The 18,174-nt window shown below is 38.6% G+C and overlaps 1 protein-coding gene across 2 annotated transcripts in view; it reads right to left on the reverse strand.

The window, feature by feature from the left end:
* LOC129765486 (SPARC-related modular calcium-binding protein 2) overlaps positions 1–13,145 on the reverse strand; it is a 129,568-nt gene extending 116,423 nt beyond the window's left edge. For both annotated transcript variants that reach the window (XM_055765855.1, XM_055765854.1), the window contains exon 1: positions 12,632–13,145. The gene's annotated coding sequence lies outside the window, so the exon portion shown is untranslated. The remainder of the gene's footprint in view (positions 1–12,631) is intronic.
* Between the last annotated feature and the right edge of the window lie 5,029 nt (positions 13,146–18,174).

Consider the following 18,174-nt stretch of genomic DNA (forward strand, 5'->3'; position numbering starts at 1 on the left):
TCGTCTTATGTCATCTGAATAATACATAAGACACTTATGCAAACAATTTTTCTGCTCTTTAAAAACAACTACTTCAACATAGTTTAAACCAGAAGTTACTCAAATAATGATTTCTGCGTATCCGAAATGATCAGAACTTTTCAGTTAAGATGATCAAAGATTTTGTCGCTTGAGACTCTCATGCGATTACTCAAATAACATGAGACATTTATGCCAACAGAAGTTCTGATACTTATGAACAATCTTTTCCATCACACCAAAGTGTTACGATGGCTAAATTCTGCTGTTATGATTTTTGTCCCACATTCCTATGCATTCAACGCACTGTGCGTTGTCTTGTGTGGGTGACTACTTTGTTTGATGCCGAGTACCGTTATATATTACTCATACAAGCACCGTATTGAGTCGTGAACAGGTAGATTGGACGTTAAGCTTCGTTTAGGAATAGCATAAACTGATACTTGGTTGAGTAAAATATAAGATTAGCATGATTTCTTGCTGTGATGGCTGAGAGCAGACAAACGACCACAAAGAGTTAATAATTGGTGGAGAACGTCTTTACTCGTTCGTGGTTAAGCTTCAACTCATTTTATTCAATTCAATTTTTACATTGGTTCCCTACTCTTGGGCGGTGGCTAAGTGATACTGAGTACAGTGTTTATGTTAACTTATCGCGCTGCGCGCTTCTATTCAAGGGACGTATCCACCACACATTCGTCTTGTCAGGCAGCCGTTTTATTAAATAAATTAATTGGAAAAGCATTATTAGATTCAACAACCGCTATTCAACAACAGCCCAAAACGATACCGCCCAGAACTCAGCTTACACTGATCCCATAAAAGCCAATCATGCCATACATTTGTCATTTAGACGAAACCGATTCTTAATTTTTGTGCCAGTTCTAATAAACAACCTTTCGCCTGTAATTGATGTCAACATCAGGCTCAGTGATTCTATGCGCAACTGGTTACAGTACATCTCCGTAGCTGCCGCTAGTTCTGTCTCTGTCAGCATTTGTACAGAAATAAATCGTAGAAGTAGCGATCCAATTATTGACATTATGTTCAAAGAAATGTCATTTGGCCTTTGGTGAGTTAAAAAATCGATGTACGCGGGCGGTTCGATAAGTACTTAGCCTAATCGCCCGATAGCGTCAGTATTGCAAGGTAGATTACTTATGTAGTACATTCTCGTAAACAGCTACTGTCAAAATTTCAGCCGAATCGGACTCGTAGTTTTGTTTTGACCGTGTGTAAAAGCGGGCGTTTCCGTGGATTTTGGAAAAATGGAAAAAAAAATTGGTCGAATAGCACTACGAACTGCTGCCCCATTCACCGTATTCTCCAGATTTGACCCCGTGCGACTTTTTTTTTGTTTACAAACTTAAAAGAGTCTCTCGCCGGGCTGAAACTTGAGTCGAATGAGGAGGTCATCGCCGCCACGGAGGCCTATATTGCAGACCTCGAGAAAACGTATTTTTGAGATTGATTGAAGAAGTTGGAGCATCGCTTGATCAAGTGTATCGAGCTAAAAGGAGACTATGTTGAGAAATAAATCGCCACTTTTCCGAAATTTTTGTTTTTTTTTTGTAGGCTAAGTACTTATCGGACTGCCCTAGTATACTGAAAAACAAATATACAAAAAGTTTTTCTAAGATCGAAAAGATCGAAAGCAAAAAAAAATCGCTTTTCTCGATTTTCTCGAGATTCAAAGATCGATCCAAAAAATCGAAAATCGAAATGGAAAAGATCGATCTTCTAGGAATCGATCCGAGATCTCTCAATCCTACTTTAAACACTTTTGGCTATATGCTGTATGATGTAATTCTTTTACGAATCATGGTTCATTTATGAGGCATGATTCATAACAGAAGCGTGGATCATGAAAGAACCGTAGAACCCTGGCAGATACCATCGGCTTTTCCAGAACCGCTTTCGATACGTTGCATATTACCAGTCCATGTTACTAGCAGTTCGATGATCTCGTTGATTTCAAGTGTATTTACAACGGAATAAGGACGATCCAGGATCCCTCGTCTACTAGGGGACAGGAACGACAGCAACAAACTGGTTTATGTTTTCAATGTATTGTACACATTGAACTTAATATTTTTGTTTTATCGTTCCGTAAAACAATCCGGTCACTGACATTACGCACCACAGTATGGCAAAGACACCATCGAAATGAGTTAACAAGTACCAGAGGTACGCAACAACCTTTCTCGTTCAACAGGTGACCTATTCCTTTAGCATTCCAGCGATAATTGGTGTTAAAGACCTTTGCACTCAGAATGGAGAATGTAAATCAATGATATAATGGTTACGAGATTACCTGTGCACCAGTGATTCTGTTCCGCTGTCTCACCTTTTGTCCTGGTAACAACTCGCTGCGGTGTCTGGGAGGGGTCGGCCGATAATATTACCCCTCAACCGACTAATACAAACAAAGGATTAGCTCTCATCATAACACCACGTAATTTATTGGCAGCCCTCTCTCGGACATGCGAAACTTGTGAGCCCCTTTTTGGGCATTATGCATAACTGATTCGCTTTTTTCCCTTTTCTCGTTTCTTAAGCTTTCTTCCACGATAGCACCCCGAAACCATTAATATCAACTGTGACCGGATCGAGATCAGTGCGGCAGCGGCAGTTACGAGAAAAAAAAGGCGCAGAGGTGCGTAAGGAGAATAATCTTTCCATTTTTATTTTCCCCTGTGTCCTCGAGGGGCCGGGTTGGGAAAAACGAATGCATGGTGCAACCGTCGTCGTGGTCTGCCACATGGTGTCATTATAATTTATTTATATGTATATTCCTCGCACCAACCTCTTATATCGTGATTTTTTTTTTTGTCTGCCTCATCTCGTTTCATTTGAGTATTATAGCTTATCGAGCGTGTTCTCCATTTTTAGTGTCAAAAAAGTGACCGCAGACAGGTGAATTTTGTTTTATTCTCAATTATCGAGATTTTCTAAGTGTACTTAAAGTACATATCGTTCACACAAGCAATCGGGGTTGCAAACGGATTGGAATGGCTTTTACATTCGCTTTCGTGTCTGCCGTGACTTGGAGAGGTGAGACATTTACTTCGCACCTTTCGATCCAATCTCACACCTCGGTTCGTTTATGATAAAAAAAATGAATTTTGCCCTCCTCCCTCGCATCAGAGCCGAACTTGTTGTCGTGTGCTGTGGATGCTGGTGCTTTTTTCTGCTCGAACTCTTCATCTCAACGGGTCGTCGCAACGCATTTCGTTCGTTGATCGTCTCCAGAGGGAATAGCGTTTTCAAAAGGCACACAATCAGCGCTTCGCCGGTTGTCCCTAAAGTGTGTGTGTGTGTGTGTGTTGGTTCTTGTTTATGGGACTTTCAGTTTTGGATCCAACACGACCGGTTCGGAGTACCGAAAATTTTGCGCTTCGCGGTTGGAATTCGCGGCATAAAAAGGACTGCGAGATTTTGGTTGCCAACAAGCCGAATGATGCCAACAGATTAGCCCGTCGTGGACATATTTCGAATGTGCGATATCTGTGAGGTAAATTTTTGCGCTTTTGCCCGTGGGCATTCGTGTATGGTGCGATAATTACTCAAATATCAGGCACCGTATTGAACTAGCTCGACAGGTTCAGCGAATGGATGTCAAATGGGTGTATTTTGATGCTTCAAGTTTTATGGTATATTGGAGAAGCCTCTGGAGGCCTCTACGGTAAATATGGTGAATTAGAAAGTCATTCCTATTCTTTCCTATTCTTCCGAATCGAATATACATTCCTTCGAATATATATATATATAGTGAACTAGCTGACCCGGCAAACTTCGTCTCGCCCAAAATTTGTTTTTGTTATCAATACCTTCAAACATTCACGTTTTCTTACTGAGCGCAAGTTCATGAGTCTAATCGCAGAACTGTTCATTGATTGATTTTCTAATCGACCCCGTTGAATTTACCTTTTAATAAAAAATTCCTAGTACTTCTGCCAAAACTCATCATTATGATATCAGATTATATTCAGACTCAATTCTCGTTCAATATTTTTCAACCACTTACAAATAACATGTTTCTTCCTTACATGGGATACATTTTTGATAGAATAAAGACAGGCCCCTACCTCCTTAGAGAGGGGGGGGGGGAGGTAGAATGTCTATTCACCATACAAACGTTTCGTGCCCCCTAAAATCTTCACATGCCAAATTTGGCTCCATTTGCATGATTAGTTTTCGAGTAATGCAGAAATTTGTTTTTCATTTGTATGACAGCCCACCCTAAGAGAAGGGGGAGGAGTGTCGAACCACCTTAGAAATGTGTCTTCCCCATGAAACCTCCACGTGCCAAATTTAGTTCCGTTTGCTTGATTAGTTCTTGAATTATGCGGAAATGTATGCTTCATTTGTATGGCAGACCTCCTCCCGGGAGAAGTGCCTATTCGCCATAGAAGCGTTTTGTGTCTCCTAAAACCTTCGCATGCCAGATTTAGTATTTTCTTGATTAGGTTTTGAGTCATGCAGAGATTTGTCTTTCATTTGTATGGCAGCCCCCCTTAGAGAGGGGGGGTGGAGTGTCTAACCATCGTAGAAACATTTATTGCACCCTAAAACCTTCAGATGCATAATTTGGTTTTATTTGCTTGATTAATTTTCGAGTAATCCTAAAATTTATGTTTCATTTGTGTGGTAGAACCAAAAAACCACGCCAAATACGATCAAAAGTGAAGGTAATGCTTACTATTTTCTTCGATATTCCCTATTCTGCTGCAATGAAAACACAAAATCGAATTCGCTGCGTTAATTGTAGGCAATTCATGCATACAGCTATAAAAAGTGTTGCGATAACTGGATTGGTCGTAAAAAAAAAGTGTGTTTCTTCAGATTTGAGGCGATACTATATATTTTGGTAATAATGAATGCATTTTCTTTCAACACAAAACCCGCCAATATAGGAGAGTATCCCACATCAAATTGCATCACGGGAAAAAACGCTGTGAAAAATTACATATTGGGTAATTTCTCTCGAAAATTTGGGAAGAGTGTATTGTTTACACTGTACTTTCATCGCTGTCAGTTTTTCGAAAATTGGAGAAAATGGCGTCACCCAAAAAGCTGCGTCGTGAATTGATTTTGCGCAAGTTCCAGGTGCTCATCAACTCTCTAATCAGGACATCGGAAAACAACTCGGAATCGTGCAGTCAACGGCGAGTCGTGTGATTAATCGTTACTACGAAACTCTGAGCATCAAACGGGAGGAGAAATGCAGTCAGAATGGATTTTCTATTAATGATCAGGATCACAAGCGTGTCGTGAAAGCGATTAAGTGCAATCACAATGCTTCGGTCAGTGATGTGACCAAAAAGATGTTTCTGTCCAAGTCTTTCGTTCAGAGAGCCAAGGACCGGGACGGACTACAGACGCACAAAGTGCAGTTGTGCACCCAAATGCTGGGGAAACCTCATTGTCTCATCATGGATGATGAAACTAACGTCAAGGTGGACTTCCAACAACTTCCGGAACTACTCTTCTTCACCGCCCAGTACAAGTTTGATGTTCCGAAGGAAGTAAGGAAGCAAACACTTTCAAAGATTGCCTAGAAATACACGATTTGGCAGGCGATCTGCTCATGTGGCATACGGCGTGTACCGCCCGTGACTACCGGGACTATAAACGGGCGGATCTACCTCAAGGAGTGTCTACAGAAACGTCTGCTTCCTCTGTTTAATAAACACGAGGGCCCTACGATCTTTTGACCGGATCTAACTTCGTGCCCACTATTCAAAAAATGTCCTGGAGTGGCACGAAGCCAGCAGGGTCATTTTCTCATCTTCGTAAAAGATTTTGATTGCCCAGAAAAAGGTTAATTATTTGCGTGGTTTCGCGGAAGTGGATTGAAGATTCATTCTTGCCCGTCACAACAATTTCTCTTATAAAATACGCATGCCTCCAACCTGATATTTTTGGGCGGTCTTTCCACTTGGTATTTTTATTGCATTTTTTTGAACTATTAGTATAACTTTGAACATGTTTCAAGAGTAAAAATCAGAGAATTTCCATTTGTAGATCAAGTAAGACAAATGAAGTTGAATGACAACTGATTGATTGATTGAGGTGGGTACAATTCCGCTAATATTCCACGAAAACTGTGAATTAGCGGAGCAGACACACAATATTCATTGTCCCACTTCTTGCAGGATGCATAACCATTCCATCAGCCTAGAAACTCTCAATTCATCGCTGTACCTGAACATCGTATACTTTATCAGAGTTGAAAGAGTTGGAATTCTTGAAATCTAAAAAAATTAGACTACTTTTTGGAAAGGTCCAAAGTTTTTTTTCTTTATTTTTTACAGAAAATTCTAACTCCAAAACTATAATACCTACAAAATTTTGGTCAAAGAATAAAATGTAGGAAATTATTATTTTCGTGTAAAAATACATAAAAAGAATTACAGTGATAAAAAATATTTTTCCTCGAAAAGGTTTTTTTTTAAATTCTCATGAAAATTACCAAAAGTGACAGTGCCCTAATTACCTAATTACTATATATTTAATACCGATTAGAGTGCCTCTATGCAAAAAATATCAGAGTATTTTTTTTCTTAAATTTTGCTTCAAACGGTACATATAACCACAAATTTAAACCTCCATACCCTATTTTAATCACGATTATAGTAGTCTTGTACAAATAATATTCAAATAATTTAACCGTCGGTCGTTTTTCAAACAGAACGAATTTATATAATATATGGTGTTAAATGACAGATGGCACTAGATCGAACTTTCATCCACACATTCGCAAGTAATGTCACTTCGGCTAAAGCCATGCGTATCGGCAGAGAGCTTTTTGAATAAGCACAACGTATTGTTGAAATACTTAATAAAAACATCCGCTGGAGAACACGTGTCTAGATTTACTCATTTTGAAATAAATTCATGAATAGCTATATCAGACGAATAAAATAAAGGAATGCGCTCGATGGATTTTATGTGTATCGTTTGATGTTATCATATGATGTCATGAGCTGCTCCAACAATTCATGGTCGACATGTACGCGAAGGTAGAGAGCGTACGACTGCGATTCCTACGACCAAATCAACATAAGTTGCTTGAGGAACAATACATCCACTTGTGAAACGATATCATGAGCAACAACGTTACAGCTTCAGAGTAAAAATTATCTGAACGAAATGCAATTTTGCATTCTGAAATTCGTTCGACTCAAGTCCAATCGAGTTGTGCAAATGTGTCAACCTTGCGACACAATTTGACATAAACAACATTGAGCTCCGTGTTCCATTTCTGTGAAGCAAAAATGCAAAATAAATATTCGGGAGGAATAAACACACTCTTGAACCAAAATTTTTCTATAAAAGTTAATTCTACATATCGAAAATATGTTCGATGTGAAAAAGCAACATATTCTCCGCAATTGGGGGATAAATCTTGAACGAAAATTGTGTCTGACGATAATTTTTTTGTTATGTATAAAGTTTTGGTGGAAATTCAACGAAATTTTATGACAAAAAAGATAAGTTAGTGTTATAACTATGTCTTCTATGTATTTAAACGACACCGAGTGATGGTGTAATTCGATCGAGTCTCAAACCAATCGGATTCCGGAATATGAATAACTGTTCGATACTGTTACCACAATAATTGTGTATGGTTCATGCGGTGATTCGAAACCTTGATCGTCTTGCATGGTAGATGAAAGATGTACAAAGCGTTTTCCTAGATATTTCACCTATGACACGATTGCAAGCGTAGGTGAATATTCCAAATATCAACAACGCAGACATTGAAATTGAAAATCGTTGAGTAGTACCATATTTGCCTCAGCTGAGCAAAGAGCAATTAATACATTTGCAAATCCGTGGAAAAAGGAAGTGGCAATATGGCTGTGATTCTAAACTAGAATACCGCTCTAAATACTGAATTTGAACGATAAGAATATAGATTTTCTTTATTTCAAAATTAATTTCAAAAATCTATTACTCTTTTTTTCTTTACATTTAACTTTTATGAGATCAAACATATCAGTTACGTTAATGAAATACATTGCACTATGAATCATCATACCAACTTCCGTTGAAATCGTTTAATTCGTTCTTTTTTATCGATCACATTCGAATAATTTTGTACTTCGTTAAACCATTCAAACACGCTTAAAATACATTAGTTATGTTTTATTCAACACCCGAAATATTCTCAAGAAATAATTTAAATGGCAGAATAACGTTTGCCGGGTCAGCTAGTATTCATACATTAATGTTTTTGAGAAATTTTAATTTTCAAAATAATTTTGTTCAATGTTTTTTTTAAATGAGTTTGCTATTTTTTAATGAAAGCTTGACGAATTTCCTATATTTCATTGTCTGACCAAAATTATGTAGTTCTTATTATAGACATTTCTTTACATTTGGCATCCCTGATTCGAACGCTAAATTCTGTTTTTGACGTTTTGAGGGATGCAAGTGCGAGTGAATTCAAAAAACTTTGAATTAGCTCTCACGCAGGATTACACATGACACTAACTGGCATGATGTGTTCACACGGTGTGAGTAGCTGCACTGCAGTAACTGACTAGACCGACTCGTATGCTTACTCGCACCGTCTGAACCCGGCTTTACTTTGACACTCATGTTAGGAAAGACGGACACTCCAGCGAAGGGAAAGGCAAACATGTTTTTTGACGTAGAACTACGTCTTTCAAAAAGGGTGCCAAATCAGAAAACAGGTCACGTTTTTATGAAATAAAGTTAACGTTAAGAACTATTTTCACTGTGAGCGAATTCTCATGATTTGCATACCAATCGAATCGGAAATTCTCTAAGATTTGTTTGATATGCTATACATTACAATTCGCTAATGTCTGAACGGGTTAAATTCATGAAAACTGGAAGAACTTCCTTTTTTTCCATACATTTGTTTTGTCCTTTTGTGTGCTAACCCTACCCGTATTTCGAATGCTTATAACTCGAACATTTCTTAACAGATCAAGTGATAGGAAATATTTCTACGCGTCTATCACAATTAATAAAATGTTATTTTTCATGAGATGAACAATTGAATAACTCTAAAATGTCAAGTGATATCTAAACGCCCTAACTGCCAAGTTTTGATTGACCCGATTTACGGTTTCCCCAACACAGACTTCAAAATCGATGTACCTGTGGAAATCCGCTTTGCAAAAATACATGCAAGTTGGGGGTATTTTTGTTCCCACCGAGCTGTGTTTCACTAACGCGGACTTCAAAATTAATGTGCCTGGGGGAATCCGCTTTGTCAAAACATTCAAGTCGGGGGTATTTTTTTTCACTGAGCAGTGTTTCCCTAACGCGGACTTCAAAATTAATGTACCTGGGGGAATCCGCTTTGCAAATACATGCAAGTCGGGGGTATTTTTTTTTCACTGAGCAGTGTTTCCCTAACGCGGACTTCAAAATTAATGTACCTGGGGGAATCCGCTTTGCAAATACATGCAAGTCGGGGGTATTTTTTGATGTTGAGTATTTTTGTACTCGCTTATCGTTGTGCAGACCGGAATATGTTGCCCTAAAACGTTCTTTTAAACTGAGAAGCCTGGGAAAATCGTATCCTAGAGGTGAATGAACTTTAGCGGTTCGAGAACTAAGTAAACATGAGATATGCAATAATTTCAATGGAAAATGTAAAATACAATGCTCGTTTGACAATTCTTCCGTTCACATATTTTGGTAGTCCTAGGCATCATATCAAACGTAAAAGGACGTTCATCAAATTTATTTGTAACGAAGAACATAATCTATTTCAAAAACTTCGATGCATTCTGAAAATAATATTCGAAGTGGTAATGGATTGCATAATGTAATTGCGTATTTCTACGTCGAAAATATGCGGTCGTGTCCTACAATTTTTTGTACAATTTGATTAGCCACTTCTTTTTTTTAAATAGTTGCCCACTAACTACCGGTTTGCAAGAGCAACCAGAAGTAATGGACGAACCAGCGGATGGAAGAAATTGTTAGGGGAGGGTCCCCCGTGAACACAGCTGCGTTGAATTCCAACATTCCAAGAAAACACATGGAAGTGAAAGAATCGTTGTAAATATCGACATCTCTTCGATTCTATTGAAAATAGAATAAAAAAATAAATCGAGAGATTCTATTGGAAGTCCATGACGGAAGTCAGAAAATTGGCTTACGAACTGACGGAAAAAGATGAACTGAAACATTTGTTCAATAAACTAACTCAGATGGCTGTGAAAGCCTAGCTTAGCGGTTTTGACGTAGGACTACTTCTTTCATTTCTATACCGGGGTGTAAAATCAAAGTTTCGAAAACGAAAGCGTTACGCCGGAGACCGAGATTTTGAGCCTTAATAGCTCCTAAACAACCGAGCGAATTAGTACGATAAACACTTCATTCGAAAGATAAAATATCTACACGTTATATACTTGTTACTCTTTCATCCAAAAACTTGTTTCAATAGCCTTAAAATTGCTTTCAAAACAGGCTATCGAAATCACCAATCGGTATATAAGCGAGCGCTGCTCGGAAATCCACTCAGTTATAATTGAACAGCTATGGAGCATGTTTTCGCTGTTGTGGTGAAGCTAACTTCGTTTATCATGAAAGCGCTGATGAACGGTGTCTCCAAGAGCCTGTTTGTGAACCTTAGGCTAGAAGGGAACCCATCAGGAGGAGAGTGATGCCACAAACGGTTCCGCTTGAGGCATCGGAGCAACCACCACACACAGACATACACGCGCGGAACTATTTTCGTTTGGTTGCCATCCAACATCGAGAAGATTCCGGAAAGATGTCATCGTTGCTGAAAAATAATCTACCAGTTCCCCTGGGAATTGAAAAAAACATTCAAGCGAAGGAGTTTATTTTTATTTTCACTATCCACATAACACTGCGACCAAATACATTTGGTTTTGTGATTTTTCAATCAAGTGCAATGAACAGGTGGTCATCGAATTAACATTCACCACTGGTGGGCTTCGGGTATCGAGGAGAATCTGGAAAGATGTTATCGTTGCTGAAAAATAATCTACCAGTTTCCTTGGAATTGAAAATTATATTCAAGCGAAAGAGTTTATTATGTTTTCTATCCGTATAATACTGCGATCGAATACATTTGGTTTTATGATTTTTCAATCAAGTACGATCAACGTAAGACCACATCTTTCGGCAATTTATTAGAAGTGCAATGAATCTTAAGAAGGAATTCCCGCTCTACGAGCACTGGAAAACGATGTTTACTCAGCAACTTCTCAAACGAGAAATGGGTGTTGTGAGAAAGGATGAGCGAACGCAAAAATTATGTAGACTGATTTGATGCAACCGATATTTTGTCTATTGGAAATGGAATACAAATCATATCACAATACAAGCAACGTGTTATGTATTATACAACTTTCGTGTCAATATGAACTTTTGATGAATACTGTGCCTTCAACGTAACGCTCTCGTTTTCGAAGTCTCCCAAATATTCATTTATTCATTCATTCAGAATTGATTCAGATGCAACTAAAAACAAATGATCACTAAATCAACGATAGGCCTACGTCACCCTTGCGGTTCTACCACAGATATAACCCACTTCCTGTATTTCATTTATTAATAATTTTGAATTTTTAAATTTTCATAATTTTTAATGTTACATTAAATATAATTTTGAACATAAACATCGAAATACATCCATATACCATCCATTAATCCATATGGGTACGTTCTCGCTCTGGCCGGGTGCTCTAACGCTTTGTCGATGTTAAAGAGTCGCTGATTGATGAAAAATTATATGGCCTAACGCTTTACTTTTTAACTCTTTTTAGTATTAACCATGGGACTGGTTTCTTGTTTTATTAATCGCTCCTGATTATTATATTTGCAAATATTCGATTACTTGACGTAATCGAACGGTTAATCAACATCTCTAGTTGCCCAATATATAACCATCTATTCTATCTATTCATAAATAACTACGAATTTAAAAAATAAAGGCGAAGTAGAAAAATACCTCGCCAACATTAGACCATAAAACATGCGAAACGAAATCAATTCACAATTGCATCTGGAAAACTGACAAACTTTCTATGGATTCGCTAAATAATATGAATGATTTTCGAAACAGTATACAAGCAGCACGGAATGCGATCCCCGTTGCAAAATTATTTTGCCCAAAGAACACAGTAATTGTAAAAACTTCTAATTGTTACAGCAATCGAAAATTATAGGGAACACACTAAATATTGCTATAGATTAACCCCTAGCATCGATTTATTTTCAGTGTTTAGTTCTGTTCACTTCATTCCTAAACTGAATCTCGGGCGATTAGACTAAAAAAATATGTTATGAAATAAATGAACGATTAATTCATAAGAAAAACGAGTGAAAATTACAAGCGAATAAATTTCGGTTTATTTAACGATTTTTTTCAAATACTATGTTGCGTTATGTTGCTCTCCATCCTATTTCTAATACTGTAATTTATTGTTTACTCGAAACCACTGGAAAATTGAATCAAATGACTTTGAAAGAAGAGTCTTAAAACGTTGTGTCAGTTGCAATTTGAATCCTTGAATCTTTCATAATTCAATGAATAAGTCGAATGATTTTCAGAAGTGCTACAACATCCAATATCAGCTTGCAAACTCACCTATCATAGACGAAACTTCCTCTGATGAACGGATAGAGATAAATATGAACCAAAAGCAAACTCCACCCCAACACGAACCACACACTGTTTAATCACCTTTATGAAATAGAATATCACTGTCCTACGCTGATTATCAATGGCATTCAAACCCGATTCAAACTTCACTGGCTCCCAATATCCTTGTGCAGTCTCCGGCGTTCAGCGAAATGATTAATAGCGTAACCACTGAGCAGAGCACATCCTCGGAATGTTCGCAACACATAAAAATCCGCGCGAAGAGCTTTCCACTAAGAACACATCACAATCGTTTCTTACTCCAGTGCAGTACAAACCCATCATCCAACCACTCAATTCGAACGCAGTTCTTACACTGGCTGTGCGCTCATCAGAAGATTGCCTCCGTGTGGGGATTCTTCGCTTAGAACTAAGATCTTTCACCACCAGAGCTGGTTGAGCTTGATTACTGTGCCACAGAGCACCACAGAAAAGGACCACACATCCAACGCTAAGCGAGTACGAAACCGAACTGAAGCATCTCAAGGAGCAGTCTGCGCCTACAAGCTTCCAAAAGAGACACGAAAGAAGGCTCAACGAATCGGGTGAACGAATCGACCTTAACGAGAGCGGGAGATTGGTTTCTCAATATTCGGTTTGCGCACATGTTTATTTATTCCTTTGGAGAAAAGAGAGCGAAATGGAAAGAGGCGGAGAGTGACTTAAATGGAAAATGTCATGTTGCACGCTCTGATCGTTGTGGTAGATTGAAAATAAGAGCGTGAGTTTTTAACAGGATTAAAGAAAATAGAGCAGAAAGGATGAGAGGTTGTCGAATCAGATAAGTGGAATGAAACATTGAATGCAACTGCTAGTATCATTTCTCATTTCAATTGTTAAGTGTACGATTTTGCTTCCATCGTTTCCCTATAGATGACGTTATCTCAATCTCATTGAAACAGACCTGTATGCATCATAGAGTATTGGAAACGTGTGATTTTTCAGATTTTTTAAATGCTCTCAAATGCATTTTCTTTCACTTGACATAAGTGTTCTCAAATGGAACCAAGTATGGATTAATATTTTTTAGATCTCAACGTTTCTCGGGCCATTCGTTCCTAAAATCTTGACGAGGTGCTTGGCATTTTCGGTTCATTACGCAGTTGCGTTGTTCACTATACTAATATGGAATGCACGGGAATGACTTCCAGATTCTCTTGCACTTAACCAGAGCAACGAATGATACATTTACAGTAAAACCAAGGGTAATCCACCCCGCTGCTACCCGTTTGAGTTGCTCAAGTGAGCACAAAAGAACCGCCTGAAAAAATACTAGGAAAAAGCATTTACCAGCTGTGAGAGTTGAAGTCGTCCGGTTGATGTTTTAAATGTTGGAATGCATTTGCCCTATAGGGGAAAAGTGGGTGAAATAAACAACCTAAGAAATATGCCCAATTACTGCGTCTACGTACCGCTACAATCCCCGTTTTTCGAAGAATATCAGAGCTTTACTAATTGTTGTTCAAGATATTCCGGGAAATTTCTTAAATACGATGCGCGCAAAATTACATCCGAATGGCTATCGTGAGAGAAATTACTGTTTTATTTATAACTAGCTGACCCGGCAAACTTCGTCTCGCCCAAAATTTAGTTTCGTTATCGCATCCATGGTTTCTTACTAAGCGCACGTTCATGAGTCCAGCAGCCCCCATGCCCTTAGAGACGTTTCGTGCCCCCTAATACCTCCACATGCCAAATATGGCTCAATTTGCTTGATTAGTTCTTGAGTTATGCAGAAATTTGTATTTCATTTGTATGGGAGCCTCCCTTAGGAGAGGGGGAGGAGTGTCGAACTACCAGAGAAACGTTTATCGATCCCTAAAACTTTTATATGCGAAGTTTGAATCCATTTGATTTAGTTCTCGAGTTGTTCAGCAACATCCTCCATCCCTCTCTTTAGAGAGGGGAAACGACAGTCCATAAAAAGTACCATAAAAACATTTATTGCTCCCTAAAACCTCCACATGCCAAATTTGGTTCCGTTTGCTTGATTAGTTCTTAAATTATGCAGAAATGTATGCTTCATTTGTATGGCAGCGAAAAAAAATTCGGGACTCAACGTGTTAAACACTATGCTCTTCTCTCCCCATTCCATTTCTTCTCTGCCTTTGGCAAAAAACGAAGTGTGGATGATAATTCGATACACATTGTTTACAAATGGTGACATTGGCTATGGGTTTGATAGCGGAGAAAATGAAATGTTTGATATGGTGAGGAGAATATTCCACCATATCAAAGAAACCATATTGTTTGTTGAAAGCAGGAGTTTCAATATCATTTGTTGACGAATGCCACAATCGATCGACGATTCTAATGGACAGGGAGGGGGGTATTATTTGTGCTGGGTATTTTCGAGGAGAAATCGATTCCTTCTTTGAGCGTTAATAATTCTTTTCCAGCTAAAAAAAGTGGATTGTAGTCATTTTATTCAAAATATAAAATGTCTAAGAGTTATATGCTTATTAATTATTTTCCCGAAAAATTGTTCCAATAGCTTCGAAAATAGACTAATAAAATCACAAATCTGCATATAAACTGGTGTCCGCTCGAAAATCCAATTCAAGAACGTCGTTTGATGTTTGCTGAAACGGAAACGGTTTGCTGAGGAGCGTCGAACGACAATTAAGTGTCTCTGTTAAGGCAAATAGAGGCTAGAGACAAATGAACTGCAAACTTAAAATCTCTATAATTCAACAAAAAGAAGTGACATGAGAATGGTCTCGCTAGCTCGCCAAGCACTATGCTATTCTCTCTCAACCCCATTTCCTTGGAAAAAGCAGCAGTTCTATTATCGAATTTCAATTGTCGGTGATTGAAGAGGGGGTATTATTTGCGCTGGGCATTTTCGAGGAGCAATCGGTTCCTCATTTGAGCGTTAATAATGCGTTTCCGACTAAACGGTATGATAATCACTTTATTCGAAAGGTGAAATATCTAGAAGCTATATGCTCGTTACTAATTGTTTGCCAGGCCAACGGTAGTCCTACGTCCTTGCGGTTATATAACAGATACAGTAATTTACATTTAATGCGACATGCTGAAGCACCATTCAGTGTCACATTGGGGCGATTTTGACCTGTAACATTGGCGGTGAGAGTGGCGACTTTCAATTTGGGGCCATAATTTGGGCCCCGAACTTGATGTTTACAAAAATGTCCAATTAAAATGAAACGTGTCGCATTACAGGTCTGTCCAATTAGCTAAATGTAAATTACTGTATAGCCCACTTCTAATTTTTATCATCCCCGTTAACGATTCTATGCGGAAATACTTCCCTTTGCTCCGTTCAAGCAACATTTCGGACATGCAAAAAAGCCGTGCGACATCTCTCGCTTCCTATACATAAAAAAAACAAATGTTTATCGATGGATAGGAATCTTAAGCCTAAATGATATACAACAATAGTTATCTTAACATAAAAAATGTATACGAATAAATTCGGCTCTGTGACAGCTGAATTGCTAAATGAGCCTAATAAACGGATGGGATAAAAAAAAATTTCTCGCTTCCAATTCATATGGAACTTAATTTCCTTGCTTTTGGATGTATCCTGCGGCTATTCATGAAAATGTGAAAAATTTCACATTTTAACTTATTTCGCTAACAAAAAATATATATAGGGAGAAAAATAAATGTCGTATTTCTGATCGAAATTTGACGCTTTATTTAACATACTTAAAATTATCCAATTTAAGTCAAATATGCGCCGTATCACATACCCCCCCCCCCTCCCTTATAAAACCCCCCTGCTTATTTGCAAAAAACTCAGACAGCCAGTTTTCGCAAGCCTCTTTTAAGGCCAACTTAGTATCACCAAGAGCGTTTTGCAGGGACCGGAAGAGATGATAATCACTTGGAACCAGGTCCGAACTATACGGTAGGTACAATAGGACATCCCATCCGAGCTCCCGTAGCTTCTGTCGGGTCATCAAAGATGTGTGAGGCCGATCGTTGTCCTGGTGGAAAACAACACCATTCCTATTGATCATTTCTGGTCGCTTCTGGTCAATCGCCTGCTTCAAACGCTCAAGCTGCTTACAGTAGAGAACAGAGTTGAGGGTCTGGCCATAGTTGAGCAGCTCATAGTGGATGATTTCCTTCCAATCCCACCAAACACACAGCAAAACCTTCCTGGCCGTCAATCCGGGCTTGGCGTAGGTTTGGTCCGGCTCACCGCGCTTCGACCACGACTTTTTTCGCTTTAGTTTTGTCGTACGTGATCCACTTTTCATCACCAGTCACCATCTTCTTCAAAAATGGGTCGAGTTCATTCCGTTTCAGCAATGCATCGCAGGCGTTGATTCGGTCTAAAAGATTTTTTTGCGTCAACTCGTGTGGCACCCATACATCCAGCTTTTTTTGGAATCCAATCTTCTGCAAATGGTTCCAAACGGTTTTATAGTCTATAACCAGTTCCTGGCCAATCGAGCGGGTGCTTACATGCCGGTCTACTTGGATGATTTCAACGATTTTATCGGTTTCCACGACGATTGGCCTACCAGTACGGGGTGTATCTTCGACAGCGGTGTATCTACACCAGAACGAAATCGATCAAACCAACGCTGTGCTGTGCGAATCGTTACAGTATCGGGTCCATAAACTACACGAATTTTTTCGGCCGTCTTCGTTGCAGTTTTACCTCGCAGTTAGTAAAAACATAGAATATGGCGAATTTCTTGCTTGGTGGACACCATCTTTGACGCGCTATAACTTGAGACTGAAAAGGACAATCACAACACTGTCAAAACAACATTTGTAGCACAGATTGTCGTCTTTAAATAGCCGTATAGTATGACCCAATGCGATAAGTACAACACAAGATATGTTTAAGTGTTGCCATATATTGACAATATACGACATTTCTTTTTCCCAAACCCAATATAACATTAGATGCAAGAGAATCAGATTATATAAACTGCAAGGAAATCCGAAATGAATTTCCCATCACGATAGCAGCAACTGGAATGGAAACACAATATGAGACTCATCCTGAATGTTCCCGCTACAGTCTGGTTTAAGTGCGCTACACATACAGCGTCACCATCACTGTCCCGTCAACTATTCTCTTCGACTTTTTTTGCCGACGTCAAAGTTGCCGGTGATGGTGTATGTGAATGCTACCATATGATTTCCATGGGAGAATTTTTGACATTTCATTCCTTTACGTTGACTTTACGGTGACGAGACGTTGTAGTACTTGTCTTGAACACTGGGTTTACTTGAACATACTGAAGGAAAATATAAATGGGATGGAACCGAGGATTCAAGTTTTGCCAAGACAATAACCCAGAGCTCAAGACATATCATCTTCGCACATGGTTACATTACAATTGCTCAAAAGTTATTGATATTCCTCCATGATCTCCCGACATCAATCCCAGTGAAAAACACTTTATCTGTATAGGAAATTTAGAAACGATAAAATTTCTAAAAATAACGATTTTAAAAACCACTTGATGAAAAAATTGATAAATATTCCTTCCGTATAC

The sequence above is a fragment of the Toxorhynchites rutilus genome, chromosome 2 (genome assembly GCF_029784135.1).
Source record: "Toxorhynchites rutilus septentrionalis strain SRP chromosome 2, ASM2978413v1, whole genome shotgun sequence".
Taxonomy (NCBI): Eukaryota; Metazoa; Arthropoda; class Insecta; order Diptera; family Culicidae; genus Toxorhynchites; species Toxorhynchites rutilus.